At 40.2% G+C, this 18,762-nt stretch overlaps 1 protein-coding gene across 14 annotated transcripts in view; it reads left to right on the top strand.

Annotated features, from left to right (window-relative positions):
* The first annotated feature begins 92 nt into the window (after positions 1-92).
* Positions 93-18,762, top strand: part of LOC131693070 (palmitoyltransferase app) — a 60,634-nt gene continuing 41,964 nt past the window's right edge. For 3 of the 14 annotated variants that reach the window (XM_058980579.1, XM_058980578.1, XM_058980566.1), the window contains exons 1-2: positions 93-228; positions 782-1,270. The gene's annotated coding sequence lies outside the window, so the exon portion shown is untranslated. The other 11 variants (XM_058980576.1, XM_058980571.1, XM_058980580.1 and 8 more) reach the window with 11 other exon arrangements.

Here is an 18,762-nt window from a genome sequence, read left to right as displayed (position 1 = left end):
ACTTGCCAATCGGTAAAATTTTATCGTTTTCCTGTCCTCCTTCATTCATGATACTTTTCATTAATAAAAATCTCGCCAGATTTCTGCCCTCGACAGATTGTTGTAGAAGGTGAAGCAAAGCGCGCTTCTGGCTCCCATGCGTCAGTCACTACGGGAAGCTTTTGGTGTTTGGTTGTTTTTTGAGTTCGATCTGGTATATCAAGGAGAACTAGGAATATTACTGTCCAGGTAATGATGTAAAATCAACAAATCCGCATCGCATGTGCTTTCTTCTGGTGTGATATTGATTTGTCGCCACCATTGACATGTGCATTCTAGTGCTAAACATTGGAAATCGTTGCAAAGCTAAGTAAGGAAGAGATCGTCGTTGAAGAAAATCGACTCCAAAATCAGACCCAAAAATTTTAGAAAATGGTGACGAAGTTTTGACACCTTTTAATTTCTGGGACTGGTTGCGAACGCGTTGAAGGATAAACGATCAAAGTGTTTTTGTATTTGTAGAAGCAGTTTATATGTGCGCAGGTATTTTTTTTTGTTTTGAAAAAGTCAATAGTAATTCTTCAAAAGGGCTAATGAGACTTTTGTAAACAAACTTATTTCGCTCATTATTCCGCTACCGAGTTGAATTTCATGAAAAATACACATGAATCAACATCTTTATCCTTGGTAGAATCAATTTCAAATGTTTTCTGTGTTGAAATGATAACAAATTAGGAGAAATCAGCAGAACAAAAGTTTGTTTACAAATCTTATTAGCCCTATTCAAATGTTGATATGGAAGTGATGTCTAGCATGAAGAAACTCGAAAGTAAAGGAAAAATGTTTTGAAGGTGTCTCCGCATACGGATCGACTTGTCGCTGGGTGTTGCCAACAAGTGAAAAAATTGATAATTCTGGCAATAGCTGTGCTTCGGTGGCAATTGAATTGCTTTAAATGTGTGACCGTGGAATAAAGAAACCACCTGCAAAAGGAAATAGCTGAAATTGTTCAGCCGCTGAACTCAAAGTAAAGTGCATTTTTCCCTGGGGACAGAAAAATGTTTTCACTGCTTTTCATTCTGGTGCGTGTGTTCGTTGTTTGAACGAAGAAGCATAAAACGAGTTGATTACTTTCGATTATGATATGATAGATTGGCTACATGCATGAGTGAGGTACTAGCTCGCAGCAAGAATCGGTAGAATAACCAAAACGTTCACCAAGGCTGGCGTTTGCTCCAGAATATGATTACTCATCGTCGGCTCAGTAAACATTCACGCCAACATTAGCTTTGTAAGTATTATTTTTTATTGTTTTATCGTGATATGATAGTTGTACCGTTTCGATACCGTTCACAATAAGCATTTTTGCGTTGAACACTACAATACTTTTTTTGTGAAAAGGGCGATGTTTACAAACCAAAGTGTGTTTTCTATTCATGCGAAATTAAATCTACGATATTGCTTAACTCAAACTATAAGAAAAAATACCATTGGCAAAATCGTATTTTTCTTTGGTTTTTTTTTAAAGTTTTGCCCTCTACGCTCCATGGAAACAATCAGGGCGATACCAAAAGTAATTAGTATTTTGTGAAACATTGTTTTCGCAAAATCTGTTGTCTTCGCAGTTTTTTATGATTATCAGGCGGTAGTCAATTGTGAAGAGTAACAATGATCGTTATTAAAAAAAAAATCGGTCGAAATCGATAGCGTAAAACGGGAGTTATTGTAAAAAACATTAAACGTTTTTTCTACTTCAGGAGATTGAAATCAGTCATTTTTGCCGTTAAATACGTGCTTCAAGTACATGCACTTTTGATAAGGTCTAAATCATGGCACTTTTGATTAGATATGATACGTCAGCACCGTTTGATTCATGATACAGTAATGAACGAATTTCATCAACTAGAATAAATCGGGATTGCAACACATTGACATTCAATTTATAATTTAGTGACAGCAACAGATCGGACTAGATTACGAGGGGAGTTACTTATCTCCCCTTCTGGTCATCAAATAATATAATAGGTATAATACATAATCCGTATAACTATGAATGCCATGTGACACCTAATTACCCGACAACCCTCCTTTTTCTAGGACTGTGTGTTCTAGGTCCATCAAACAATATTCGTTCTATATTCATTCTCAACAAACATGTCAAATGATCCTAAGTGCAAATGAGAGCTTCTCTTTGTTTACTTTCTATTACGATAATTTGGCGTCAGCATAAAACTTTTCAATATTGTTTCAGGATATATCGAAAAACTCTGATTTCGACTAGCATATTATGCTAAGAGTTGAGGAACAAACGTATAAATGGCCGAGTTATCAGCGAAAGAGAAAGTTAATAAAGAGAAACTGTCACTTGCAATTAGGACCATTTGACATGTTTGGCTAGCATTGAACAAAGAGAATAGGTGTGAATAGTGTGAAGCAGACAAAACGTGCAATGAAAATAAACATTACTCATAACTGAGTTTGAGGAGATAAGTATTGTACATCCATCAAAAATGAAATTTAAATCGTTATTGTAAGGTGCATTTCAGAGTATATGTATTAGTTAATACAAGCCTTAGAATTATTTCATCTCTTAAACAAAATTAAACGGAATACAACAGTCCTAAGAGTGTTAATAGATTTTGGGTCTTTTCAGTTTGATTAGCTAGGATATTATCTCGGTAATTTTTATATGCATGGGAAATACGCATTGCTTGATCTTAGTTGAATGAAGTTGTTTTCTATCATCAACCAAGAAGTCATTCGTAATCGTAACCACACGTTGTACCGAGAAACAAGTCCGTTTGGTTCTCTCCGGTGTGGTTAATAAACAGTCCCATGAGTGCTACTTCCCTATGAGGAGTTGGAGCACAAATTTTTTATGCAATTTGCTATACCACGAAACAATAGCAATTCGACATCGGTTTTGTCGGGCTGTCTCGGTGAAGCAACAATATCCAACCTCGTCAAGGTCACGCAACGTACACACAGTGGACGGCGAGGAGTAATCCCCTTATGGCTGATTTCTTTACTCTCGCTTAACTTTTAAACCAAGTTCACCAGTACGTTTAGATCCGGCTTAAGCGTCAGGCGATGGTAAAGAAATCGGCCCTTACTTGTACGCTTAGGATTGCTTGTTCGCTTATTTTATCGTTTTGTTTTCTCACTATTTTTTTATTGATCGTATTTCAAAGTTTTAAGGGCGTTAAGTGTGTTGCTTCCGCAACAAAATGGATCAAGACGGGGATCCCTCTGTCAAGATGAATCTTCTGAGGAAGAGGGACATCTGCTTCCTTCAGATATTATCTCCTATCCACCTACCCCACTGCTCCCTTCAGATATTATCTCCTATCCACCTACCCCACTTTCAACGAATGTTTCGCAGCCCCCCAGAGTCATGGTTTACCTGGATGGATCCGCTGGTCCTTGGATGGTGTACTAATAAACCTCCAAAAATGGCCCAAACATAAACCTCTAAGCAGTATAACTGTCATGCAGGAGTGAATAAAACATTACTCGACCGTGACTGAGATTAAAAAATCCAGTCAGATAAACTGCGCGCAGTCGTGAATGATTTGAAACAGACCAACGGTATTGCTAGCAACAATCTCTTCATGATTGAGTATCGCGTCTACATCCCTGCTCGAAATGTGAAGATTTATGGTGTTGCAAGTGATGCGGATTTAACTGTTGATGTTCTGATGACTGATGGGTTTGACCGCTTTAAGAACCCTAACCCTGAATCAGTTAAGATTTTAGAGTGCTAACAATTGCACTCAATATACATCGAAAATTGGAAGTAGTATCCATCAGACTGGTTTCGCGTGACTGCGCTTCCTAGCAACATTGAAGTGGGAGGAGCTCGTCTACCAGTGCGTCTGTTTGTATCGCGGATCATGAATTGTTCAAATAAAACAGTTGACTGAACAATGGCCCCTCCTTGCCGCGATCGCATCCTTCGATGTCTAACTTATTAAAGGGGATCACTGATCTGATCATTGTTTTACAGTAGAACTGCAGCAGTTTTGTCCCCAAAATCGATTCATTAAAACATGGTCGTCAATCGGTGAGATAACATAGTCTTCACTAAAGGGATTAGAATGGCAAGGAGACGCCATGTTCCGTTTGAAGCTTCGATTCAGTTATAGAAGCTTATAGCTGAGTTCGGATTCAGGACGGAGCATGTCGTTTCTTTGTTTTTTAATCTCTTTAGTTCTCACAAGTCTCCTATCTCATGCCTCCACACGAGTCTAAGTCTATTTATGACATTTGGTCCTTAGACCGGCGACTACTGGGTGCTATCAGCCTTCTGCCGATAGTAGCAGAATGAGAGGGTGCGAACAGATCTAATCAAGGAAACACTACCGTAAAAATGAATATCTGATTGGAAATCAGCCGCAACATGACCTTAATCTGACTAGTATCAATGATCGCGGGTCAATACGTACTGAAAATTTGCCGCGTGTGTTTATATTAATCTCATTTCAAGTTTTGTTATTGCTAACCAGCCCGTGAATCAGGTTAACAATTCTTTGTACTTCTCTTCAATGGTTATTATTATTGCTTGTATACGTATATTTTACAATCCGATACGTAAAATAGGATATACATACCTTGATTTATAACATCTCGCGCTATCATAACTCTTTGTCTGTATACCGTGTTATCACACGGTAGTTTTCAACCAAATAAATATACCGTAGAGAAGAAGTAGCGAATTCTGTCTCAATACTGTTTCAATAAATAGTGATGCGGCCCATTACGCAGATAAGCTTTCTTTTCTAGCTTTTCTAGGTAATACTCCCACGGTCGGCTGTGTGGAGTTCAAATTGCTTTTGTTTAGGAAACATAGGATACTCTCGGCTGCCCAGAGTTTAAAAAAACCCGGAAACTAAAGAAGATCTTTGCTTTTTTGAGTGATCGTGTACTCGAAGACTAACTAAACAACTACCTAATAAAATATTCTTTACAGGTCGCATCGCTTGCTTGGAGCGAATCCTTATACCTTATACCCTTCTAAACCACCAACTCCGCGACACCTATGGAAGAGTCTGATGAATCGTCGTCCTTCCGTTAAGTAGGTGGAGCATCAACACTTCCCGTCTACCTTATCCTTTATCCTTCCCCGTGAACGATGGAGATGGGGGCGGCCGGCAATGATGGCTATCATATGTTGAGGTTTTAATATGGCTCGGATTGGTATGAATTTCTACTAACCACTTTCTAAGCAACTGTTATTAGATAATCAGCAGTCATACATAATGAAGTCAGTGTGCAGTCCGCCAAAATCATTGTCACAACGCAACGCAACGAAACGCCAAATCGATTCATTAAAACACTTGCTAGATTGGAATAATTGTGATACATTTTTCCTATGTGAAACATGGCTTACTCCTAATATAAACATCCACGATTTTAACATTATTCGCCTGGATTGAGAAGACTCCTATGGAGGGGTTCTTTTAGGGATGAAAAAGTGCTACTCCTTTAATCGAATCAACCACCCTGCGACGCCAGGCATTGGAGCAGTCGCTTGTCACCAAACTACCAAAGGCAAAGATTTTTGCATTACTTCTATTTACATTCCTCCTAGGGCCATCGGATATCGGAGATTCTCCTACATGATTGAACACGTTCCATCGCTCAGAGTGCTTCTTGGAGACTTTAACTCCCCCGGCACAGGGTGGGCCTGTCTGTACGACGATAATCAATCTTCGACAATCTGAACACAGGGGAAATTACACGTTTTCCTTGACCACCAGTGCAAGAACGTGCTCTGGACATATCTCTATGCTCGACATCACTACGGTTAGATTGCAAGTGAAAGGTAATATCTGATCCCCATGGTAGTGACCACCAATCAACGTTCCCTATAGCCTCAGACGAAACATTGATTGGAAGAGGTATGCTGCTGCGATATCCAAAACTATCGACTCGATACAGGTGCTTCCCCCGGAGGAAGAGTATAAGTTTTTGTCCAACTCGATTCTCAATGTCAATGTGGTGGGACAAAGAGAGTTCCGGCGTATACGCGGAGAAGGCTGCCGCCTACGAATTCTTCCGAAACGACGGGTTAGCCGCTAACTATCAACAGTACACAAATGAAAAATTTAATGAAAGCCAAGAAACATAATCTCTGGCACTAGTTTATCGACTAATTAATAGGAGAAACATCGATGAGCTCTCTTTAGGGAATTACCCAAAGTATGCGAAACCGAGACAGTACTAACTAAAGCGTGGAGTACCGCTGGATATTCGATTTCGCCAAGAAGGTTTGTCCGGATTCCGCCCCGGCACAGAAAATCTACCGTACTGAGTCCCCTCACGATACGGCGAACAAAACTCCTTTTTATAATGGAATTCTCAGTTTCCCTCTTATCGTGTAACAATAAAGCCCGATGCCCCGGACAGAATCAAATTTAACTTGTTAAAAAATCTGACAGACTCTGTCAAGAAACGCCTGTTGCATTTAGTTGATAAGTTTCGTGAAGGTTGCATTGTCCCTCATGTTTGGAGGCAAGTGAAGGTCATCGCCATCCAAAAACCAGGAAAATCAGCCTCCGACCACAACTCGTATCGACCGATTGCAATGCTATCCTGTATCCGGAAATTAGTCAAGAAAATGATCTTGTTTCGCCTCGAAAATTCGGTTGAAGCAAATGGCTGATTGCCAGATACACAATTTGCCTTAAGACGGGTGAATGACCTATTAGGTTAAAACCCGTTTCAATAAAAATCAATCAAATCAAATCAATTTGGCTTAAGCAAAGGCAAAGGTACGAACGATTGCCTTGTGTTGTTCCCAACAGAAATTAAAATGGCCTATGCTATCAAAGGGCAGATGGCATCAGTATTCTTGGATATTGAGGGGGCTTTTGATTCTGTTTCTATCAACATTCTTTATGAGAAGTTGCACTAGCATGGTGTTTCACCGATATCAAACAACTTTTTGCAAAACCTGTTGTCTGAGAAACAAATGCATTTCTCGCATGGTGATTTATCGGCATCACGATTTAGATAAACCTACTCTTGGGTTCATGTCTAAGCCTCCTTCTCTACAATTTTTACGAGAATGACAGTGACGAATATCTTGCCAATTCCTGCACACTAAGGCAGCTTTTAGATGACGGTGTGGTCTCTATTACAGGTCCCAAAGCCGTCGACTTGCAAGGACCACTGCAAGATACTGTGGAAATTTTGTTTGCTTAGGCTCTCTAGTCAGTTATCGTGCTCTCCACGGAGAAAACTGAGATAGTCGTATTTTCTAGGAAGCGAGGTATCTGAAACAGAAATGCCAACAAAGGATCAACACTCTCCGTACAATAACCGTAATATGGTGGGGAGACCTGATCAGGCTGTACCAAACAACGATACTAGCAGTGATGGAGTACGGATGTTTCTGCTTTCGCTCCGCTGCGAACATACATTTCATCAACAAGAGAATCCAGTATCGTTATTTGCGCATTGCTTCGGATTGCATGCACTCGACCCATGCGATGAGTCTAGAAGTGCTAGCGGACGTCCTTCCGCTAAAAAAATCGATTTTAGGACCTCTCATATCGATTGCTCATTCGATGCGATATCTTCAGCCCACTGGTGATTGCAAATTGCAAAAGGATTATGTCTTTGTACTCCGATTGCATGCCACAGGACATCAATTCGTCTTCGTATATGGGCAGTTTTATATAAAGGTCCTTTCCAATGAAAAAGACATTAAAAATCCAAAGTTTTATCGGCAAATAAGTTCTATTAACGCTCAGATAAAGCTGTATACCTTCTTCGACGCTAGCGAGGATGGATTTGCAGCTGCAGTTTACCTGTGTTTTCAGCAAGGATCGACTGCGCACTTGTAGCCGCCAAGACAAGAGGGGCGTCCTTTCGTTTTTTGTCAATTCTCCGAGCCGCACTGCAAGCAGCTGTGCTAGGAGTGCGGTTAACGAGTACTAACCAGAGTTCTCTGAATTAAAGTGAGCCACCTTTTAACACCGATACCAGAGATGTGTGCTATTGGCTGAACTTGGACCACAGAAGATACAGCCAATTTGTCGACTTTCGGGTCATCTCACTGGAGAGCACCGAAGCGTCTGAATGGTAACAGAACGTCGCAGAATTAGGCACCCAATGAAGTTTCCAGATCCTACTCCGCAAATCCCATGGTTATGTGGTCGCTCCTTTCTGGGGACACCCGAGGAAGAGTGGTCAATAACGTTTCGGCGGTACGGAACAACCAGCAAAGAGCTGCTTCCTCATCAGCTAGCCCACATTGCTGCGCCAGGAACATCCTTCCTTCTCCAGTCTTCCAAATGACTGAAGCCTTTCGTTTCCTTCAACGACAGTTCCCGAGCCTTAAAGAACAACGGGTCACAAATTCTTGCCAACAATTTCTATAAGTATTGGCTTTCAGATTATTTACCCACAATCACTAGAAGTCGTTTACGGCAACGAAACCGATTGAGGTCAACGACATTGTCATCCTGGTTGACCCTAGGCTACTACGAAACTGTTGGCCAAGGGACAGACTCACAGTCGCTAAGACTGAACTACGATTTGTAATAATGCAAACTCTTAGTGCCGGGATGTACGAGAGAGCAGCCGTGAACCTGGCGGTGCTCGATGTTTGCGTAGGAAGGAATACGTTTCCGGCGGAGTTTCAATGCGTTATGGACAGATAAACTAGACTAGCCGCACCTGTCTCACATTCAATGGATCGCCGCATCAATGACAAAGGCCGACTTTGCAGCGGGAATAAATCATTTCATCTATTGTGCTTTATGTAACTAGCCGTGCTGAAATTATAGCTTAAGGCATCGTTAAAATCGACACGTTGGAAATCGGCGTTTGTTTACAGTAAGCCTGTACTACCGAAGATATCGTTGCGTTGCTCTAAAATCTAGCGTTGGTAAGGTCAGGTAATTTCTCAAGCTAGTCCTTCATCTAATTGTAGCCAAGCCTGTACTAATGTTTGCATGGGTTCATGAATTAATCACTACTGCTACTACGCTGGAATAAAAATTTTCATAAATTCACACGATCACGTTGCTGCACACAACAATACGCAACAATTAACATATAAACGTTCGAGTCTTTTGCGATCATCCATGCTCACCTACGCCCGCACTCTCGTAAACATGAAAACGCCATTAAATGAACATTTTAGCACATAAACGCGATCACGACTCGAACATATAATCGCGATAATAAAGTATACACACCCCCACTTTCAAACCGTAACTTAATATTACAATCAGAATCACAGACCGCTGCAATTGGCCTTAAGTAGTGTTTTAGTGGGCGACATTTCTCGTGTCATTTGCAATTGTAGTAAATGATTCTGACAAGCAGCCCTTCCAAGAATCCAACTCTACTGCTGCAGCTTTTAAACGAATATGCTATTTATGCTTTCACCCTTTTCAATACCTCCTATTTGAAAACCAAACGTCGAAAGTATCGTTGCACAACGAACGTATCATTAGCACTTATTAGCTACTATAATTTAAATCGGGCAACGAGAGAGTTTTAAAACCGCACTTCCACAGAGCGCCCGGGTTGAAAGTTTGTTTTTCGATTTTCACCAAATTTTCGCGCATCAATTGGACCGGCCCAAAAATAAAAAAAAATTGCTGGTAGAAACTGACTGACGAAAGTATTGTATAATGATGAAGAGGCCAGTCATCGAAGTCTCGTTCGGATTGCACGTAGATCGCGTCACTCAACTGTGCGATTGAAATTTAACGAGCCAAATAATAATAATATTGGAAGGAAGGAGGAAAACTACAGCTCCGACATCCGTAGCTCATATAGCGTCATTGGTATTGAGTTTTAGCGATTTTTTCCCTTGAATGAATGCATCAGAAATATAATCGTGTTCGCAAAGTCGGCATTTAGATAAGTATGCATAATTCATTTTAGATTTATAATTGACAAATGTAACACCCGTCTTTTGCAATCAACTAAACTTTGTATATTTTAACTCGAACTGTAATAAGAATCCGAAATCAATCACTACAAATCTATATTCAAAACGGCCACTTTTTTCACATTTTCTGTTCTGAGCGAAATTCCATTGATACCTTCGTTTTAATAGTTTTCCTGTGAGTGCATTACGTTTTCGGAATGAATAATCCGATTTTTATTACTTTAATTATTCGGCCTACAATGAAAGGGAAAGACAAGCTTAATTTCTCTTTTTTGGACATGCTCGCATATACCAAAACCATGCTTAATATTGCCCATCAACTTTTTCAACAAACCTGACCGATGCCAATCCAAGCTCTTTCACACTTTTTCCCATTACGCCCAGATCGAACATTTCCGCGGAAGAGAAACCCGAATGGTGTGGTACTAGACTAGACGAGATGATGACGGCGGCGCGGGAGGAAGAAAATTAAATAAAATTTCGCCGATTTTTCACGTTATTTTGCTGTTTAGAGCGTGCGTTTGCAGAGGATACTGGCGTAGAATGAAATGATATATGAAAGCTTGGCCATTGTTGGTATGTGAGGTTTGCTAAATGTCTCGAAAAACTTAGCTAATGTATAATGCCCGTGCGATGTGTTTGGAGTTTTTGAAGAGAAGATGCATTAATTACTTAACGACGTGCGAGTTCGAAAGGACAGAATCGTGATTTTTTATGGAAACTCTAATATGTGATTTTTCCAACGTGGATGGTGAAGTTGGAAATATATTTATAAAATGGCTTGAAGTAAAGGGTTCTTTGCTGTATTAGCTTCTCTCATACATGACCAAACAGAAAATAATAGTTAAATGGCATGTTGTTGCTAGCTTTTAACTTCCTCAAGGTCATCATTTCGACCCATTTATAAATTAACTCTATGTAAACGACTTAAACTTTTTGTTGCAATACATAAAACTTTAGTTTTCTGGCGTACAACAACACGTTTTAAAAATTTCACTCAACCCTTGAGAACGCCGCTATTACCAAAACTAAAAACGTCATTTTTTATATTTTTAAATCATCTAGTCTTTAGGGTGAAAATAGGCCCACAATTCCCCCTCTCCCTACTCTTGTCCGTGTCGTGTATACAAATTTATTTAAAAGCAAGAATACATATGCGCTGGTAGAACTGATTGGTAGTTTTGATACTTTGCCCATACACCTATGGCATAATATACATTTGGAACGTAAATGTTTGACCTCATGCAGATTTGGTATTCTCCTTCACAATCCTATTATTTTCTATCGGTTCATTAGTTAAGACACTATTTAGGGATTTCATCCATATTTTTAACATCATATCGAGAAAAAAAACATAGAGATACAGAGCGGGAAGAGAGCTAGAGAACGAATATATGATAAATAGAATGCAAATAACCGGAAGGGAAATGAAACACGATTGTTCCTTCTTATGCATTCCACTCGGCCCAGAAGGGGGTCTGGGCTTTTATCAAGTCACTTGTGGTTGGATCCACTTGCATCAATATAGCTAAAGTAGTAATCCTTGACCTAAAAACGAAAGTGGTTTCATAGTTCTATGTGAAAGGGAAAAAATACAAAGTAGTAATAGGCTACTTGTGGTATGTTTTGTCGTAGAAGTTTGGTTTTCTCTCAGCAAAAGTGTGGTGCAGAATCAATTAATTTATTCATTTCTTGCCCTAAAGAAAGTCCTGCCAATCAATAATGTTCAAAACAAACTTCAAATTGTGCTGACTAGTGTCGACGGTTTCGAAAGCCCTCCGAGAAATAATTCGATGTGAAAACGTTTTTATTGTGTTACTATGTTACTATGTCTCAATAACCGCAAGGTTCTACTGTATCGATTTTGTTGGCAAATTTAAGGCTAAGAGAAACGAAAACAATGAAATTGAAAGACGGATAGGTACTCTAGAGCGAATCAGTTAAAAACATAGAACGGAAAACTAGGACTAGGCAGGCTCATATGGACATGATCGAAAGGAAATGCGAAGAGTCCTTTGCCTTCTGCTAAGTAGGATTGGGGCGTTGCACCCAAGTCTACCGCATGGTCTTTGATAGAACATAAATCATCATGTTTTACCGCCGACGTCCCCAGAAAATTAAGTGAACCAAATCTAAAAATCCTGGAATCACCCATACATTCAATATCACGTCAATATGAGTAGCTTGAAAATGTAGTGAATAGATCTGTATTATTTATTTCTCAAGTTGATTATGAAGGCTTATTCTGCATTGATGAAATCTTGTTTCCTAAATATTTATACTTAAGCTTCCTCAAAACATACTGCATTAATTTTTATCACTGCCTTAATATACAAAAAATAAGCTTTTTAAGAATTTCTTCATTTATATCTTTTAAACAATACCAAAAAGTTAAGCGATTGAGTGATTACCTTTTCATCACTTTTCGATCCAATGTATTAGAAGCTCGATAGGATCTAGATAGGTGATGAAGCTGGACAGAGAGATGGGCAAACCGATTCAGTTTGGAGAGTGAGCCGTATCTGATTCACTTACTAAAATGAATTGACTCTTCTGATCGATTCAACGACTCTTATTATTTGAAGTAATTTTCTATCATAGTTCCATTTTCAATAATGGACTCACTTCATTTCATGATTCTCGAATACTATTTTCTCCACATTCTTCGAAACAGGTCGACTTCTTTTCACGGCACATATTGAAGGTACGCATAGGTCTTTTAGCATAATTTCGAAAAGTGTAGGATAAATTAATTTTCTTTTCTTACATCATATATCTTAGTCACATGAGAAGAGGTTCTGCTATTATTTGACAATCTCAAATTTAACTGCAACCGTTGGATTTGGCAAGAATTCCCATTTAGCCGCAATGTTGTCAAACTCACTTGAAATACTAGTATTATATCAATATTATTAGACATCGATGACGGCTACTCCCCTGGGTTTCAGTGATGAGCCTCAGGGCGCGTACTCTTGGTTGGTGGATAAGAGTGGGAGATCCGAGCAAGTGCTGGTTCGTTGATCTCTGAATCTCATGAATCATAATCATTAGATCGAGTGTTTTGGCGGACAGCTGATTTGGGTGCTTCTACTTTTGATGGGGAGACATATTGGTTCAGCTAATCGAGGCTCATCTGATCTTAAGCATGGTGATCGATTCATTCGATTGGGATTAATTGACTGTCATCTATAAGAGATGATCAGACTGAAAGTGGGTGTTTTTATCTCTTAACTCGCTCGAACTGTCACTCTGGCTCGAGAAGATGGTGAGTTTTAAGAAACAGGGACGACAATCTCTTATGGATGGAACCTCTTCCTTAAACATACGGTTCCGCCACTAGTTAATGTTTAACAAGCCCAACATAATAAACTGAAACACGTAGTTTTTTGAAGAAATCCAATCCACGCGAACCACATCAGCAAACACCTAAGGCCGCCTGCAGAGTGGTGGCGGGGGGCTGTGCGTGGATGGATGCTGTCGGTGGGGTGCGGGATGCGGGGAGCCTGCTTGCGGCATGTCAGACCGCGGCCCTGTCAGAGTGAAAGCAGGCAGTCGGCACAGATCCGCTCGGCTTTCACTCTGACACCGTCCCTTTGGTTTATCCGTGCAAACCAAAAATATATATTTGTGTTCTATTTCCATCTATCTTTGCTTGACTTATTTTTCTTTTATTACTACATCTTAAATCAGATTCATACTAACACTCACTGACACAATAAATTGCATATTCCCTCATACACACTCACAATCTCTACCATTCTAAATGTACAAACGCTCGTAACCTTCGCGATAATACAAACCTGGTCACAAACGCGAACATCCAATTGTAATCATCCACAAATCCTTGCGCGCGCGATCTTGCCGACATCAAAACACATCGCTAATTAAGTGAATGTTTTAGTACTTAAAAATTTACAAACGCGGTCTCAAACATTAACCCACCGCTCGCGCGATCATTAATCAGTCCCGTTCGGAAGTCTCTACCCTCGATCCTAGCAGCGTAGCCTCATGCCTTTAGTTGGACCAATTAAAAAAATGTCGCTCATATCCACTGGACAACACGTTCCATGGCGACATGACCGGGAATTCTAGTGCAATGCGAGCACTCACTCTCTTCTGGCATCTGAACCCGTACACTGAAAATTAAGTATCAGATTCACGATCCGCGCAATCATCGCGGATATGCGAATGGGCATACGGTTATAAAATCGAATTTATACACGCGAAGTCACATACACACGACAAACACGTTAACATACATATGCTTGAGCCCTTCGCGATCATCCGCACAACCTACACCCGCGATCTCGCAAATGTGATAACATCCCGGTGATAAGGTGAACGTCTCAGTAATTATAAATTTTCAAACGCGGTCTCAAGCGTAAACCTATAAACTCCTGCGCTCGCGCGATCATGAATCGGCCATTTCCGGAAGTCTCTATTCTCGGTACCAGCAGTCTAGGTCCATGTCTTCAATTGGACCAACAAAAAAAAAGAAAAGAAAGCTTTCATATCCACTGGACAACACGTTCCATGGCGACATGACCGGGAACTCTCACTCCTTGTCAGAATGTGATCCGTACACTGAAAACTAGATATCAGAACAAAGGTCCGCGTGGCCATCCAAAAACACACGCGAATATGTGATTGGCTACAGGGTTACGAAAGCCAAATCGAATCTATTCACATCTATCGACACCGGGACACATGTTAGTGATCTCGGGTGATTCGTAGTTATACTGCCTAAGCTCGACCCTCATTAACAGAAGACAAAGATTAAGCCCGTACGATATTAAGCCTGTTCTAATGACCCTGCCACTTCTAGTTTTCCGATTTGTTTACTTCACATCCTTGCTCTCACTTGAGTACTACGGCTCTAATTTTCATAACTTTCTCTACCCAGTAATCTCTAGCTAATTGAATGTCGTTAAAATGTAAAAAAGAAAATGTGACTAAAATAGTCGAAATACAAAAGGAAAAAGGAATTCATTATTATACATATACACTAGCGCCACGTGGTAACAGCATACCGAACTAAAATGAATATCATCCACACGGTCATTTACTTTTGAACAACTTTACTGAAGAAACGAACTTCGTGTGCTTTCATCAGTAAAGTTGTTCAACTTTCAAAATCCGGTTCTCGGGACCAGAACCTTTTGGTTCCTGTCATACGACATTTCGAATCATCTGCAATCTGGATGGATTAAAATCGTTCAAAATTCTTGAAACAAGAACCAAGTTGTGTAACTTAATTGATAAATGGAAAGTATCACTAGGACGGAAAAGTTAGCAGATTTAGCAAAGAATTGCTCTGGTTTTTATTGGGAGTAGGGTTTGAAATTTTTCTTTTCGTGGACCGAAATGGGTGATATTTGATGGGCGTATCCTAGACTGCCCAGAAAAATAATAATTTTTTGAAAGCTCGATAGGCCTACCCTTGAGTAGATTTCTAGTCCCACCAGGAGTACTTGCTCGAAATTTGAAGCAAATCGGACAAGTCTAGCTACCGGACCAACGCTCCCAACGTTTGTATTGGATTTTTCGACAATTTAGATGCAGAAAACACTATCTCTTGCTTGGTCGATAAGAGTGGGAGGTCCGAGCGAGTGCTGGTTCATTGACCTCTGAATCTCATGACTAATAATCATTCGAGTGTTTTGGCGGACGGCTGATATGGATGTTTCTACTTTCAAATGGGTGAACATACTGGTTCGGTTGTTCGAGGACTCATTTGATATTGAGCATAGTGATCGAGTCATTCGATTCGGATCAATGGACTGTCATCTATAAGAGATGATCAGACTGAAGGTGGGTGTTTTTATCTCTTAAATCGCTCTGGCTCGTGAAGATAGCGAGTAACATTCGTCTATAACGAATCGAATTCGCTGTTTTCAGAAAGAGAGATGAGAATCTCTTATGGATGGAATCTTCTCTTAAACATACTGTTCAGCCACTAGTTAATGCTCAACTAGATCAACTTAATAGACTGAAACACGTAGTTTTTGAAGAAATCCAATCCACGTGAACTACATCACCAAACACCTGAAAGTAGTTTAGATGCATGTAATATATATTTCTTATCGGATTGACGATATTGTAAACATCATCAAGCCACAATAGATTCAATAGAGTTATCTGAATATAAGGACCTTCACTCTTTTTAGTTTCTATTTGCACCAAGTTCTACTACTAGAGGTTAATTAGTTCTCATGTTAATAATCCACCAATCATTATGACTACTCACGATTTTATTTATATAAAAAGCCCGCTTCATGATGTTGATTACAATACGCGTCGATAGTGGTGTATCGAGGAGGCAAGGAGGGCTGATGTGAGCCTTTTTTCTGTTATATACCTTTCCGCTATTTACCCTCTCTTAGCCGACAATCAACCAGTAACAAATAGATAATTGAGAAAGGAAGTGCTATGTGTCGTGGTTGGCTATTCAAGTATTGGTAGAGTTTGAAGTACTAAAGTATGTCTTTCATGTGATGATCATAAATTCAGCTGTATCTTGTACCTATCTATTACGTCTCTCTTATATTGTCCTTTATTTCTTCTTTTCGAGTCCTATACTGCCATTCTACACCTGCCTTCATCTGGGTCCGCAAAGATGGTGATAGTGAACGTCTTAACACTCACACATTTTAAAACGCGGTCTCAAGCGGGAACCTACAAAAATGCCCTCGCGCACGCGATTACGAATCGATCACGTCCGGAAGTCTATCCTTGATCCTAGAAGCCTAGGTCCATGCCTTCAGCTGGACCAATTAAGAAAATACGCTCATACCTATTAGACAACACGTCTCATGGCGACATGACCGGGAACCCTATCGATATAAACGATCCCACTCTGTGCCAGAACTCTAACCGCGCACCGAAAATTTAATATCAGACTCACGGTTCGCGCGACCATTCAAGAACACACGTTACAAAATCACGTCAGCGCACAAACGTTAGAGCCCCTCGTGATTTTCCAAGCAACCTACGCCCACGAACTCGCAAAAATGATTACACCCCGGTGATAATGTAAATATCTCAGCACTCATAAACTTATCAACGCGATCTCGCGTCAACCTACAAACTCTCGCGCTCGCGCCATCATGAATCGGGATCGCCCGGAAGTCTCTATCCTCGGTACCAACAATCTAGATCCTTGTTAATTAATAAAAAAAAATTGAAAAATAACTCCCCTATCCACTAGACATAACGTTCCATGGCGACATGACCGGAAACTCTAGTGATATGGGGTAACTGTCAGAATGTGATCCGTACACCGAAAACTAAAGATCAGAATGGCGATCTGCGAATATATGAATGGGTTTAAAAATCGAATTTATACACGCGAAGTCACATACACGCGAGCACACGCGACAAACACGTCAACATACGAACCCTTAAGCCCTTCGCGATCGCCTACGCACACCTATGAACGCGATTGCGTAAACTTGATAACACTCCAGCAATTGTGTGAACGTTTTAGTACTTACGAAGTTACAAACGCGGTCTCAAACGCGAACCCGCAAACGCGCGCGATCATGAATCGCTCACGTCCGGAAATCTTTAGCCTTCATTCTAGCAATTTAGGTCTATATATTCAGTTGGACCAATCAAAAAAAATAAAGCTCATATCCACTAGACCATGCGTTCTACGGCGACATGATTGGGAACTCTAATGATATGGAAGAACCCACTTTCTTCTGGAATCTGAACCGTACACAAAAAAATAAGTATCAGATTCACGGTCCGCGCGCGATCATTCTGGAACATACGCAAATATGCGAAAGGCACACGGTTATGAAATAGAATTTATACACGCGAAGTTACATACACGTTAGCACACGCGACATACAAACGCATACGCGATCGAGCACGTTAACGTACAAATGTTTGAGCCCTTCGCGATGATACACGCGATCACGAGTCCCTGAGCCCGCACATACCTGAACCGTACAATGAATATCACATTCAGAATCACGGCCTGCTACAATTGGTCTAATGCAGTGTTCTAGTGGGCGACATTGCCTGTCTCGTCTGCAAATTGTAGTATGCGATTCTGACGGGGAGCCCTTCCGAGAATATAGCTCTACAGCTCCAGTAGGACAACTCTCGAAAAAAAAAAAAGAAAACCCACTATCTCGCAATTTCACCGCTAGGTGGCACTGTATGCATCGTTTTATCACTAAGTGAAAATAAGAAAGAGTCAGTTTTGCATAGGGCCTAGCACCGCATAGTTTTGTATCAGTACTCGATTCCCTCGAACCAAACATTTTTTTTATAATAACGGTTAGGTTTAGCTCAATAGTATGTTCAGAAGAATTATAGTAAATAATACGAGTCATACTTTAGTTAAAAAAATTTAGCTCAATTTGTGACCGCATAGTGGACGCCAACACTAACTTTTCATAGAAGAGAGATAGAACATCGACATGTTCGGAAGAATTTTTGCAAAATGCCCATCCTACATCTTTGCAGAAAACACCTAATTTCTATCTCTCTCCGTTGAAAAGTAAGTGTTGGTGCCCTCTACGCGGTAACATGTGGAACTAAAATGGTCTAACCGAAACATGACTCGTATTATTTACTACAATTCTTCTGAACGTACAATTGAGCTAAATCTAACAGTTATTTCACAAAAATATTTAGTTCACGGGAATCGAGTACTGATACACAATCATGTACTGCTAGGCCCCATGCAGAACTGACTCAGATATCACTTCGTTAAAAGTTTAATAACTTCTTTTAACAAAGCCGGATTGATTAGCAGTCTTTGAAAAAGTTAGAGACAATTAAATTATCTTTCTTATATTCACTTACAGTGATGATACGATGCATACAGTGCCGCCTGGCGGTGAAAATGTGAAGTA

The sequence above is a fragment of the Topomyia yanbarensis genome, chromosome 3 (genome assembly GCF_030247195.1).
Source record: "Topomyia yanbarensis strain Yona2022 chromosome 3, ASM3024719v1, whole genome shotgun sequence".
NCBI classification, from domain to species: Eukaryota; Metazoa; Arthropoda; class Insecta; order Diptera; family Culicidae; genus Topomyia; species Topomyia yanbarensis.
This window is presented reverse-complemented; position numbering and strand designations above follow the sequence as displayed.